This window comes from Schistocerca gregaria, chromosome 3 (assembly GCF_023897955.1).
Source record: "Schistocerca gregaria isolate iqSchGreg1 chromosome 3, iqSchGreg1.2, whole genome shotgun sequence".
Lineage (NCBI taxonomy): Eukaryota > Metazoa > Arthropoda > Insecta > Orthoptera > Acrididae > Schistocerca > Schistocerca gregaria.
Window position 1 is genome coordinate 249880484 of NC_064922.1, and position 12323 is coordinate 249892806.

A 12323-nucleotide genomic window follows, 5' to 3' on the forward strand; every position below is an offset into this window, starting at 1 on the left:
ATTTTTTTTTCATACGTAGATATAACATTTTGTAATTAAAGTCCAAAAAATTTTTCTTCAGCTTTTCCAATAAATAAACAATATCAGGAATAAATGAGTCATACCTGAGTTAACTACAATTGGCTTTTCTTTTATAACTTCCATTAATAAAGACTGAGAACTTCAAAATTGGTGAAGACAAACAAAATTCCCTTTGAAAGGCTAAAAATTATAATTTATTGTTCATTGTCTTGTATTAATTTTGTTTATTGCAGTCAAACAGGAAACTTCAATAAAAATAATTCATGAAATGTAACAGTCTTGAAAAAAGGACATAAACAAAATTAGAACATCTCAATTCTTCCATTTTAAATGAATTTTAACTCAAGAAAATAAAACTATACTCTTGCTACATTTAAATTGTCGCTTCAAAACAGAGTCACTGATCAGCCAGAACATTATGACCACATACCTAATAGCCGGTACATCCATCATTGGCGCAGAAAATGGTGGGTTGCATTGCGGCATGGAAGCACTGAGGCCTTGGTAGTTTTCTGGAGAGAGTTGGCACCATATCTGCACACACAAGTTACCTAATTCCCATCAATTCTGGGGAGGAAGGCATTGAGTTCTGATGTCACATTCAACCATACCGCACATGTGTTCGATTGGGTACAGATCTGGCGAGTTGGCGGGGCAACGCATCAAGTGGAAGTAGCCACTGTGTCCCCTGAACCACTCTATCACTCTCCTGGCCTTGTGACATGGTGCATTATATTGTTGAAAAATGCCACTGCCCTCGGGAAACATGAATGTCAAGAAGGGACATAGATGGTCTGCAACCAGTGTACAATACTTCTTGACTACTATGGTGCCTTGCACGAGTTCCACCGTACCCATGGTTGCCCATGTGAATGTTCCCCAGAGTTTAATGGAGCCACAGCCAGCTTGTCTCCATCCCATAGAGCAGATGCCAAGGAACTGTTCTCCAGGAAGATAATAGATCTGTGTCCTCCCACCAGCAAGACAGACAAGGTATTGGGATTCATCAGAACATGCATTGCACTGTTACTGTGCTAGTGTCCAGTGCCAATGGTCATGTGCCCATTTCAGTTATAGTTGCCAATGTCCTGTTAACACTGGCACATGCATGGGTTATTGGCTGCAAAGGCCCTTTGTTTCGAGTGAATGGTGCACTGTGTGTGTGTGTGTGTGTGTGTGTGTGTGTGTGTGTGTGTGTGTGTGTGTGTGTGTGTGTGTGTGTGTGTGTGCGCAGACACACTTGTACTCTGATGCTAGTTTGCTAGTTTCATCAAACTTCACTGCCTATCCTGTTTTAGCAGTCTGCTGAACCTTTGACATTCAACATTTGTAATGGGGGGGGGGGGGGGGGGGGGGGTGATGTCTGGAGTCTGGATAGTCACAATGTCACTCCTCAAACATTCAATAAGTCATGAGTATCTGAAATGCTCATGCCAAGTATCCAAGTATCTGGGCCATCAAAATTTGTCCTTGGTCAAACTCAGACAGATCGCATGCCTTTCCCACTCTTCACATGGACAGCACACTTACTGATACTACATGCACTATATGTATGTTTGACTAGCAGTCATACCTCGCCAGGTGATGCTGCTATTTCCTGGATGTATTTATGTCAATAGTCAGTCAGTGGTCATAATGTTCTGGCTGATCAGTGTATTTTCACTATAAATTTGTTTTGTTTAGAAACTAGTCTGTAATTCAAGAAGACTGTTTTTATAGAAAATTCTGGCACCAAAATTGTAGCACCTTAAGTGTGGATGAGATGGAAATTGTTACACAGTTATCTCAGTTTTTTCACAGCATTCAAAAATGTTAGTTGTACACTGACTGTTTCGAACACAGTATATCTTTCTGAGGTCTTTTGTTACAATGTCATAATGAGAAAGAAGTATTTTGTCATGTGTTATCTTTTGAAAAAGAAGTATTACTGGTCTGTGAAGTTTTATAGATGTCACCAAATGCAGAAACAATAAATGAAATATTCAGAAAACAATGTCTTAATTAACTCACATAAAGACATGGGAATCCCTACACCGAAACAACATCAACAGGCCTATAAACAAACTTCAAGTGGCCATCACTGCAGATAAGTACCAGACCTTACATCACTATATCACACACTTCCTAATTTATCTCTTCACGTGCTAAAATATCTGTAACTAATGCTACAGAACTCCATCAGTTTTTGAAAGTGTATCACATTTGAAATTTTGAGAACACACACCACACACCTCTCATAAATGTATTCCTCGTTTATAATTATTCCTCATTTCTAATTATTATTAATATAACAATAACAAATTCCAGGATGTAACCACTATAAATCGATAATATCAGGTATGTACACTACGTCTGTGATAATTTTAACATCAAGATGGTGGTGGTGGTGGTCGTTGTTGGGATGTTTAAGGGGGACTAAACAGCTAAGATCATCAGTCCCCCATTCCAAAAACAGGCGAGACAAAAATTTACGGAGCAGGTAAAACCCCAAGGGGGGAGGAGACGCCCCTCCCCCCAGTCACTGAAAGAACACAGATCTGGCAGCGAACACTAGAGACAAGAAGAGTACAGACGAACACCGGACAGAAAGAAACAGAAGAAAAGGAGAGGGCCGGAGACTGGTTGACTGACCATGAGAACAAAAAAAAGGGAAAGAGTCAACCATCCGAATACACACTAAAATCTGCAACCAATGAGAGACTCGAGGACAAGAGACACAGAAAGGGAAAGGGGCAGGACCCCCCTAAATGGAACCATTAAAAGAACTACCATGGATAAAATTTAAAACGTCGTCAGCCATGGAGGCATCGTCGCATAAAACCAAAGGCAACGTGCCCGGGAGATTAAAAGTCTGCCAGAGGGTGCGCAGGCGGGGACACTCCAACAAAATGTGGGCGACCGTCAACCGGGACCCACACTGACACAGGGGGAAATCCTCCTGACGCAAAAGATGTCCGTGCATCAGGTAGGTATGACCGATGCGGAGCCGACACAGGATAACAGAGTCCCTGCGAGAAGCCCGCAGGGAGGACCGCCACACATCGGTCGTCTCCTTAACAGCCCGCAGTTTATTCAGCGAAGTCAGGCTACGCCACTCGTCATGCCACATCCAAAGCACCTTATGGCGCAACGCCAGCTGCAGATCACGAGCCAGGAGGCCGATCTCCAAAGTGGGGGCGTCGATCGCCCCTTTGGCCAGCCTGTCGACACGTTCGTTCCCCGGGATGCCAATGTGACCTGGCGTCCAAACAAATACCACCAAATGACCAGAGCAGATAATGGCAAAAACAGACGCCTGAATAAAGGATACCAGAGGAGAAGAGGTATAGCAGCGGTCAATAGCCTGGAGGCTGCTCAGGGAGTCACTGCAGATGACGATGGACATACCTGAGCAGGAACGCATATGCTCAAGAGCGCGCAATATGGCCACCAGCTCTGCAGTAAAAACACTGCAGCCAGCCGGCAAGGAGCGCTGTTCAACATGGGCAGCATGAGCAAAAGTGTAGGCAGTATGACCATCTACCAGGGAACCATCAGTGTAGACAGGCTCACAGCCTGAAAATGAGGTGAGGAGCGCAAGGAAACTGCGACGGAGGGCCACAGATGGAACTGAGTCCTTGGGTTCCCATGCCAAGTCCAGGCGGATGGACGGCCAGGGCATACACCAGAGAGGCGTGGGTGCATGGACCCGGAAGGGTGTCAGAAGAGGGAATGACCCCAGTTCCGACAGCAGGGACTGGATGCGGACAGCAATGGAAAGCCCAGACCTAGGTCGCCGGTCAGGCAGAGGAAGGACTCTGGCAGGGAAAAGCAGGCGATGATTAGGATGGCCCGGTGAGCAATGCACGTGGACAGCATAGTTGGCGAGCAGTCGGTGGTGGTGAATCCGCAGCGGGGGAACCCCGGCCTCCACCAGTAGACTATCCACGGGGCTCATACGGAAAGCGCCAGTTGCAAGCCGAACCCCACAGTGGTGTATGGGGTCCAACAACGTCAACACTGAGGGTGATGCAGACCCATAGGCCAGGCTCCCATAATCAAGCCTGGACTGCACAAGGGCTCTGTACAATCGCAACAGCGTGCAATGATCTGCACCCCAAGACGTGTGGCTCAGGCAGCGGAGAGCGTTGAGGTGCCGCGAGCACTTTTGCATCAGCTGAGTAATATGAGGATCCCATGTGAGCCGGGCATCAAAGACGAGTCCTAAGAAGCGGCTAGTGTTCACCACTTCAAGTAGGTGGCCATCGAGGTAAAGTTCCGGATGAGGGTAGACCATCCGATGCCTGCAGAAGTGCATAACTCGAGTCTTGGCTGCAGAGAACTGAAATCCATGAGTCAGAGCCCATGATGCTGCCTTGTGAATGGCTGCTTGCAGCCTGCATTCGGCGACTCCCGTAGTCGTTGAGCTAAATGAGATGCAGAAGTCGTCGGCATACAAAGAAGGAGACACCGACGACCCCATGCCTTCAGCCAGACCATTAATGGCCACTAGAAATAAGGAAACGCTCAATAACATCAAGAAGAATACATGTGATAGAAATTAACTTTATACCACAAGTTGGCTACTCAGCAGTATACAATTGCTTGGAAATACGGCACTTTGACTGTGTCTTTGATAATTATGTATGGCATGAACATGTCACATGTTACAATCTGTGTGTGTCTGTATGATGGCTTGAAATCAATGAGAGAGCAATTTTTTTCCTTGGGAATATATGTCTGAACAGTTTTTATATGAGCTGAAATCTAACTGCTCCAGCCAGATTATAATGTCGTATGCAATCAAAGTAATTAGTATAGCACCCTACACACACACATTTTTTGATTTATATTATTTCTTTTCAGGAGTTTTGGAATTGTCATATTTTGAGTAGATAATCAACAATTTTATTGCTTATTAGATGATTTTTGCTTTCTCTATAATTAGATTGATTAATTGGCAAAGTTAATAATGTCAGATAAGAATACAATAGTATGGGTCACTTCATTAGTCATGTAATATAAAGATGCAATTTTTAAAGTTTGATGTTTTATTAAAAAGTAATATCCTGATTCTGAATTTACCTTGATGTTAAATTACCTTATTACTGTATGAAAATATTAAAGCCTTAGAAAATTTAAAAATTATAGTCAAAGGAGAAAAAACTTACATTTATGTTAGTAAAAAGAAACACCCATAAAATGTATCTTAAAACATATCAACTGCAACTGATATTCTAATAAAGAAATGAAAAGTAGCTATTATTTAGAAATCATAAGTATGTCAGTGGCAGTGACCATGATGTATTTGGATTTTTGTTGTTTATAAGGTAGGGACTGTATGTTAAAGCATAAATTGTATGAAACAATATTTTGTTTCTTCAACCTTGGACCAATTCAGTTGGCTACCAGAGAAAGTATTTCAGTTTTTTTTCTTAGGATTACTGCCTCTGTTACTGGGGTTGTGCACAGCTTTTGTTCTATGAAAAACCACTATACTGTATTAATTATATCTAAAATTATTATTTTGTATATGTTTTGATAGAGTAGCAATGTTAAAGCATCCACAAAATATCAGTAGTGTTTGCTGGAAGAATGTGAAGAGCAAGTTGCCAACCAACCATATTCTAAACACATTTCGTTGACAAGTCGGGTGAATGTGGAGGCTAGCACAGCAGTGGTATCAGTCATCCTTTGCAGAAGGTTTGTGTGCTCTTTAACATATGCAGCACTGTCCTGCTGAAACAGAGTATCCTCAAGAAGAAATATGGTGTCAGGCTCAAGAACTTCCATGGTGTGAACATCGAGATCACATGTTAAATCCATCTTCAGAGCTCATATTGTTCGAGTCACTCTTTCTAGATGCTGCAATGTTTGCATGCACTAACGTAAGTGAAACACCTGCTAAACCCACTGAGCAACACAGGTGATTAGGATTGCAGAAAAGGCCAAATAAGGTTGGGGTCAGTTTCACCTTAAAATTGCAATATATTGTAATTTAATAACACATTTACAACCAAAGTAGCATATAGCCGAACTTGTACAACTTTGATTTTCAACTACTAATCTTTCACGGCCTTCAAACAAGAAATCTTAAAAATCAACAAGGTAAATTTCAAGCGAGTGAAAATACGCAGTTGCAGTTACAATTACAAATAGAATAATTAAAATATATGTATGTCAGCTAGGCTGAAAGCCTCAAGGCAAGGGTGGATGGACAAACATGAGGTATATGACTTGTGATAATTTGTCACATATATGTGCAGTGTGTCCTTGCCAAGTGAATTTACTACCCACCACGAACCCCAGAAGTTTCTCAGTTCTGCACTTTTAGGTATCCTTTTTCACTAGGCTACACACCAATCTTCGAGTTTTTGCTTCATTTATTTTCATTTTGTTTATAGCAAACCATTCCTTTGTAGCATTAAATAAAGCATCTACTACTTCTTGAGCCTTGCTGGCATCAATGCCTTTTTAGCAAAGAGTTTTGTCATCTGTGAACTGCAAGTAATGTCCATGAGAGCTTAATTCATATACAAATACTAGAAACGGTGGGAGGGGGGGGGGGAGGGGGGGGGGGAGGGGGGGAGGAGGGGGGGGGGGTATTACTGATCCCTGTGGCACACCATATTCCAACTTCTGGTCGCATAATAATATTCCATGGACTAATACAATATGCCTTTTATTTTCCAAATAAGATCTGAGGGTTGCCAGAACAGTGCCTCCAACTCCATATTTACTGAGTTTGTTAAGAAGTGCTTTATGAGGAATACAGTCAAATGGCTTACTAAGGTTGAAAAGTGCCAGTGCTACAGACTCTTTGTTCTCAAAACAATGATTTATCCTAGTAACCAGATCTAGTGCTGCAGTAGTCATAGACTTGCCTTTCCAGAAATCATGTTGTGCATCTGTGTTAATTTCAAAGTAATTTGATACTTGGTATTTCATTACAGTTTTAATGACTTTAATAAGGACTGGAATGTTTGAGATTGGTCTGAAGATTGTTACCATCGCTGTCACTCTTTCTGAAAATGGGTATTGTCTGTGCAAGTTTCAGAAAGTCTGGAAGTACACCATCAGTAAAACATTCATTAATTTACCACAGTTAATGTGTCAGCAATTTCACAGGGAGTTTTCTTGAGGACATAAGTAGACATTTTGTATATATATCCTGACCGTCAGAAGGTTTATAAGGTTTTATAACCTTTATTATATCATTTTTTTGTAATTCCCTTCAATTCACCATGGTACATCTTTTGTCATTTACTACAGCAGCTGCAAGCTCTATATTGTGGTCCGGGATTGTACTTACAGTGTTTTCCACAATGTCAATAAACCAACTACTAAAGTCTTCTGGACTACAAGAGCTTAAGAGGGAGGTGGTTTTCTTCTTGTGTGCATTGATCAGGTCCCAGGCTGCCTTTCATGAGATGTGAGCTCTTTCAATGAGGTTACCATTGTTTTTCTTTCTGGTTTCTTCTACACCCTTTCTATAATGCCTTTTTGCTTGTAAATATCTGCCGTAGGACACTTTCCTTGCACTGGGATGTATTGCTGTTTTGTAGTGTTCATGTAATAGCAGTGTGATGCATTTAAATTTTTTCAATTAATCAGTAGACCATGTTTTTTCTTTCACACTGTGGCCATGTTTTGACATGCTCACAGGCCATTTTTTGGTCTTCTGTGGATAGATATAGTCAAATTTGGCTTTGATGATCTGGAAAAGCTCTTTAAATGCATCAGTCATTGCCATTTCCTGCAATTTGAGCTGCCACGTTTCTGCAGATACTGCTGTCTGGAAAGCATTTTAGGTTTCCTTATTTATGACACTCTTTTTGAATACATAATTAGAAAGGCAGATAACAGTTCGTTGATTTTTAGCTCTTTTTGTATATAGTCCCATAACTAATTTATTGTGATCAGAGATTATTGAGTCAGTTACAGTCATCTCATATTCCCAAGTAGTATTTAGATTTGTGATCACAGTGTAAAATCAGGCATCACCTCTGATGGCAGATGGTTTTCTACAAATAGCCCATAACTGGCTACTAGGGTCACATACAGAACACAAATCTCCTCCATCCACTGTCTCTGTCACCTCCTCCTTCCACAATTCCCTGCCCACAATTCAACCACAGTGTATCTTTCATAAACAGCATTTTTACCAAAATTGGCTAAAATCCTTCAAGTGGTTTAGGAAGAGCTGTGGAACAGATGTACATGATCATACACAACCTTTTATCTGAGGGCCATTCAAAAAGTATCAGACTTTATAAATAAAAGTCAATCATTAATCAGAAAAAGCTGTTTGACACAAGCCCCCAAAAAAGTAGTCTCCTTCAACTTACATACACCACTTCCAACACTGCTGGGAGCACCACTGGAAAGCCTTTATGGTACAGTGCAGAGCTGTTCCATTGAATTCTGACTAAAGCCTTCCCTGTTCTGAAATCTGTTCCTTTCAGAGTCGTTTTTAGTTTAGCTACAAGCCACTCAGTGCTGGGTTAGGGGAATAGGAAAACTGAAAAATTACAGTGGTGTTGCGTTTGGTCAAAATATCTGAATTAATTGAGAACAATGAACACATGATTTACCATAGTGGAGGTGCCAACTGCCCGTTGCCCTCACCCTCAAGTCTGACCATTTGCATGTCACTGCTTAATGAATGGGATGGAAGACCTTTGGTAATATTCCTTATTGACAGTAGCACCTTCTGGGATACAGTCATCATGAACCTGCCTCACTTTTTTGTGCCCTGGGGATGATGGATGCTTCCATTGTGATGACTGGAACTTTATTTCTGGGTCATACCCATAAACCCAGGACTCATCATCAGTGTTCATGATGCTTAGATAGTTGGGATTACTGTTCACAGTACCCACCACGTCCTGTGCGGTCTCCTGATGAAGTTGCTTCTGCTCAGTTGCAAGCAATTTTGGGGCAAATTTTTCTGAGACCCTGGTGAGGTCCAAATGTTCCATTAAATGGAATTACTGGATCCAATAGTAATTAGAACCTCATCTGCATGTTATTTGATCATGATTTGTCTATCCTGCATTGGAAAAGTCCTTACATGATCAATAACAACCTTGTTGACAGATGTTTAGAGCCTATCTGAATGTGTTTCACTCTTCACTGATGAGCAGCCATCTTTGAAGTGGTTGTACCACTCCTTTATCTGTATGGTACCCACTGCTTCATCCCCAAACTGTTGTCAGATCTTGCAGATTATTTCAACTTTATAATCACCAAGCTTAATATCTACTCCTAGCTGGTGCTGTTTTATCACATTTTTTATAGAGCATAACACCACAGTCTACTAAAAGCATCTTTCAACAACCTACACCTATCCATTTACATATAAAGAATTATAATTTTGGACTTGTATAATATTTTGAGATATTAATTTATAACTCACTCTTATGATATTATAAATTATGCTGGAATAATGGAAAAGAAATGCTGGGTCCAGTTATGAAAGGACTAAGCAGCTCTATGCCATGACAACTTATAGGAGTTTCTTTGGACCAATTACTATTCCTCTATCAAAACAAAAAGTGAGCTGATGAGTTTTAACTATTTCTTAATTGGATATCTTCCTTGCCAGTTGAGTGAGCAAATCAACTCTTGGAAATACCTTTGTCCCAACCACCCACTCTGTGTTACATCCATCCATTTTCTAAATGTGCAGCATATGACATTACCAACATAATTATGACTATGCAAATACAGAGGCCTAAGGCTGATGATATAGTCAGTGACAGGTCAAAAATAGTTTATCTACCATATATGGATAAGGTCCTGACCTCTCAGCTGAATGGCCACCCTTCTTCCCTCAAAACACATCAGTGTTTATAACAAAGGCTGGAGAAATTATGCAAACACTTCAGGTTGTCAGGTCATCTGGACTGAACAGGGTCTTATTTACTATGTAGATGATCAAAGGTATTATCATCTCTCAATATCCAAGTCGTACAGATGGAAAACAACATTCACCAAATGAACAAAATGCAGAAAGTGGTTGAGCTACAGCAATGTGGAACTTGACTGACCTTTTTTCTGAGTACCAGCTGAACAAGGCAATGAACAATATACATACATGGACCTTTTTGCAAATGTCCCAGTGCACAATGAACTTTTTTTTTACATGCCCCTGATTCCCAAAGGCTATAATATCACTGAATTTAAAATGAGGAGATGTAATGCATAGAAAGAAGAGTGGGAAGAAATATGACAGCACCAAGCTGACATCATTATAATTTTGCAACCAGTTCTCTCCCAAAGATCATGGAAATTTCTCAAGTTACCTCCATGGAATACACATCACAGACTCCCCAGTTTGTTCAAGTGAATCAACATAAGAAACTTATTTAAATCAAATATTTTTTCAGTCTCAGTGGCATCATAGTCAACAGGTCAGTATATGCAACACATTCCAACAAAGTCAGGAGGTGGAAGTTAGTGCCAGCCAATTGCATCTCTTTCTTGAACATCAAGCACACGCTGTAACATCTGTTTGGTAAGTGTATGTCGAGCCTTGTCAAGTCGAGCTTGTTACATGCACAGAATAGTGCCCTGAGTCTCTGCAAATTGCTGACCACAAAGATATTTAGTCGGGCAAGCAAGCCATAAGCAAGTTTTCCCTCTTGAATAACCACTATCCAAATATCAAAATAAATAAAAATTTACATAATTACCATAGGAAAGACAGATTGATATTTACTGTAAAGAAGACACATCAAGTTGCAGACAGGCACAATTAAACGATACTCACATATAACTTTCAGCCATAAAACAATAAATGTTTTGAAATATTTGGAAACTGTATTTTCTTGTATTCTCTTTATTTTTTATTATAGATAATACCTGGCAAAGAGAAGATGCAGATTAAGACATAAATTCTGTCTTCAAAGGTTTCTGAAAGGTGATCAGCATTGCACCACAACCTTGATTAATAAATGAAATATGATCATATGGAATATCTTAACAGATATACAGTTAGTTTGATGAATTTGGGACTAGCGGAATCCAGCCTACACTTAGATTTACTACAGCCTTTCCACGTGGGAAAAATATATCTAGAAACAAAGTTGATGTGACTTACCAAACAAAAGTGCTGGCAGGTCGATAGATACACAAACATACACACAAAATTCAAGCTTTTGCAACCAACGGTTGCTTCTTCAGGAAAGAGGGAAGGAGATGGAAAGACGAAAGGATGTATATTTGAAGGGAGAGAGTAAGGAGTCATATCCAGACGTGGGCGCGCGCGGCATGTGGGCGCGTGTGTGCGCGCATGGATACCTGTCCTTTTTTCCCCTTAAGGTAAGTCTTTCCGCTCCCGGGATTGGAATGACTCCTTACCCTCTCCCTTAAAACCCACATCCTTTCATCTTTCCCTCTCCTTCCCTCTTTCCTGAAGAAGCAACCATTGGTCTGTTTGCAGATTAAAACTGTGTGAAATTATGTCACAGAAAGCTACTATCCTCACAGATCCAACAGTTGAAGAGGTCTGTCTCATTAGCATCATAGATAGGGTCTGGCCAGAGGCACCATCCTCCAGGGAGCATACTCTTAAGACCCGCAGCCTGAGGCTTGCTAGGGGACAGGCACACAAAATTCAAACATGATGCTAACTCACATAAAAAATCTTCCACTTGATTATGATCAGCACCCCCACCAATTAGGAACAGTGCTCATAAGTTTACACAAAAATTTGTAGCAAACCCTAAATAGAAGACATGGAAAAAAAAACTTTGCACACAAGCCAAAATTTAGTCACACTTGTACATTAATATTTCTCTTTTTTCTACACTGGCCATGTTAGCTCACCGTACACTATGTGAACGACCAGCAAGTATACTGTAAATAAATTTTTGCCCAGAAAGTCCATGCAATAATAGTACGTTTTCCATGTGAAAAACTTTTTTGTTATTTCGGGAAAAAATCATGATGTTTTGTGTGCTTCTTATGTAACACCTGGCTCCTCCTCCGGTTTGTTCACCCCCCCCCCCCACACACACACACACACTATCTTCCTCCTCCCTCCCCCCTTTAACCACATCCTCCTCCCCATCTCTTTTTCCACCTTCGCCTCTTCCATTTCCACCTGCCCACCACTTCCCTACGCCTTCCACTTCCGTCATAAATCTCCCCCTTCCCCTTTCTATATCTATTTCCTCCTCGCACTTGTTCTGTTAACCTCTTCCTCTATCCATCTCAATCTGTCCCCTACCATGCTCGTTGTCACACATAACCCCTGCAATACAATTCAACAAAGCAATCCGATACTACTGCCAGAACACACCTCTGATTGATTGAGG

General features: G+C 41.0%; 1 protein-coding gene across 2 annotated transcripts in view; it reads right to left on the reverse strand.

Annotated features, from left to right (window-relative positions):
* The window catches only part of LOC126353808 (uncharacterized), a 341733-nt gene that overhangs the window by 141322 nt on the left and 188088 nt on the right, over positions 1–12323 (reverse strand). The gene's annotated exons all lie outside the window — the stretch shown is intronic.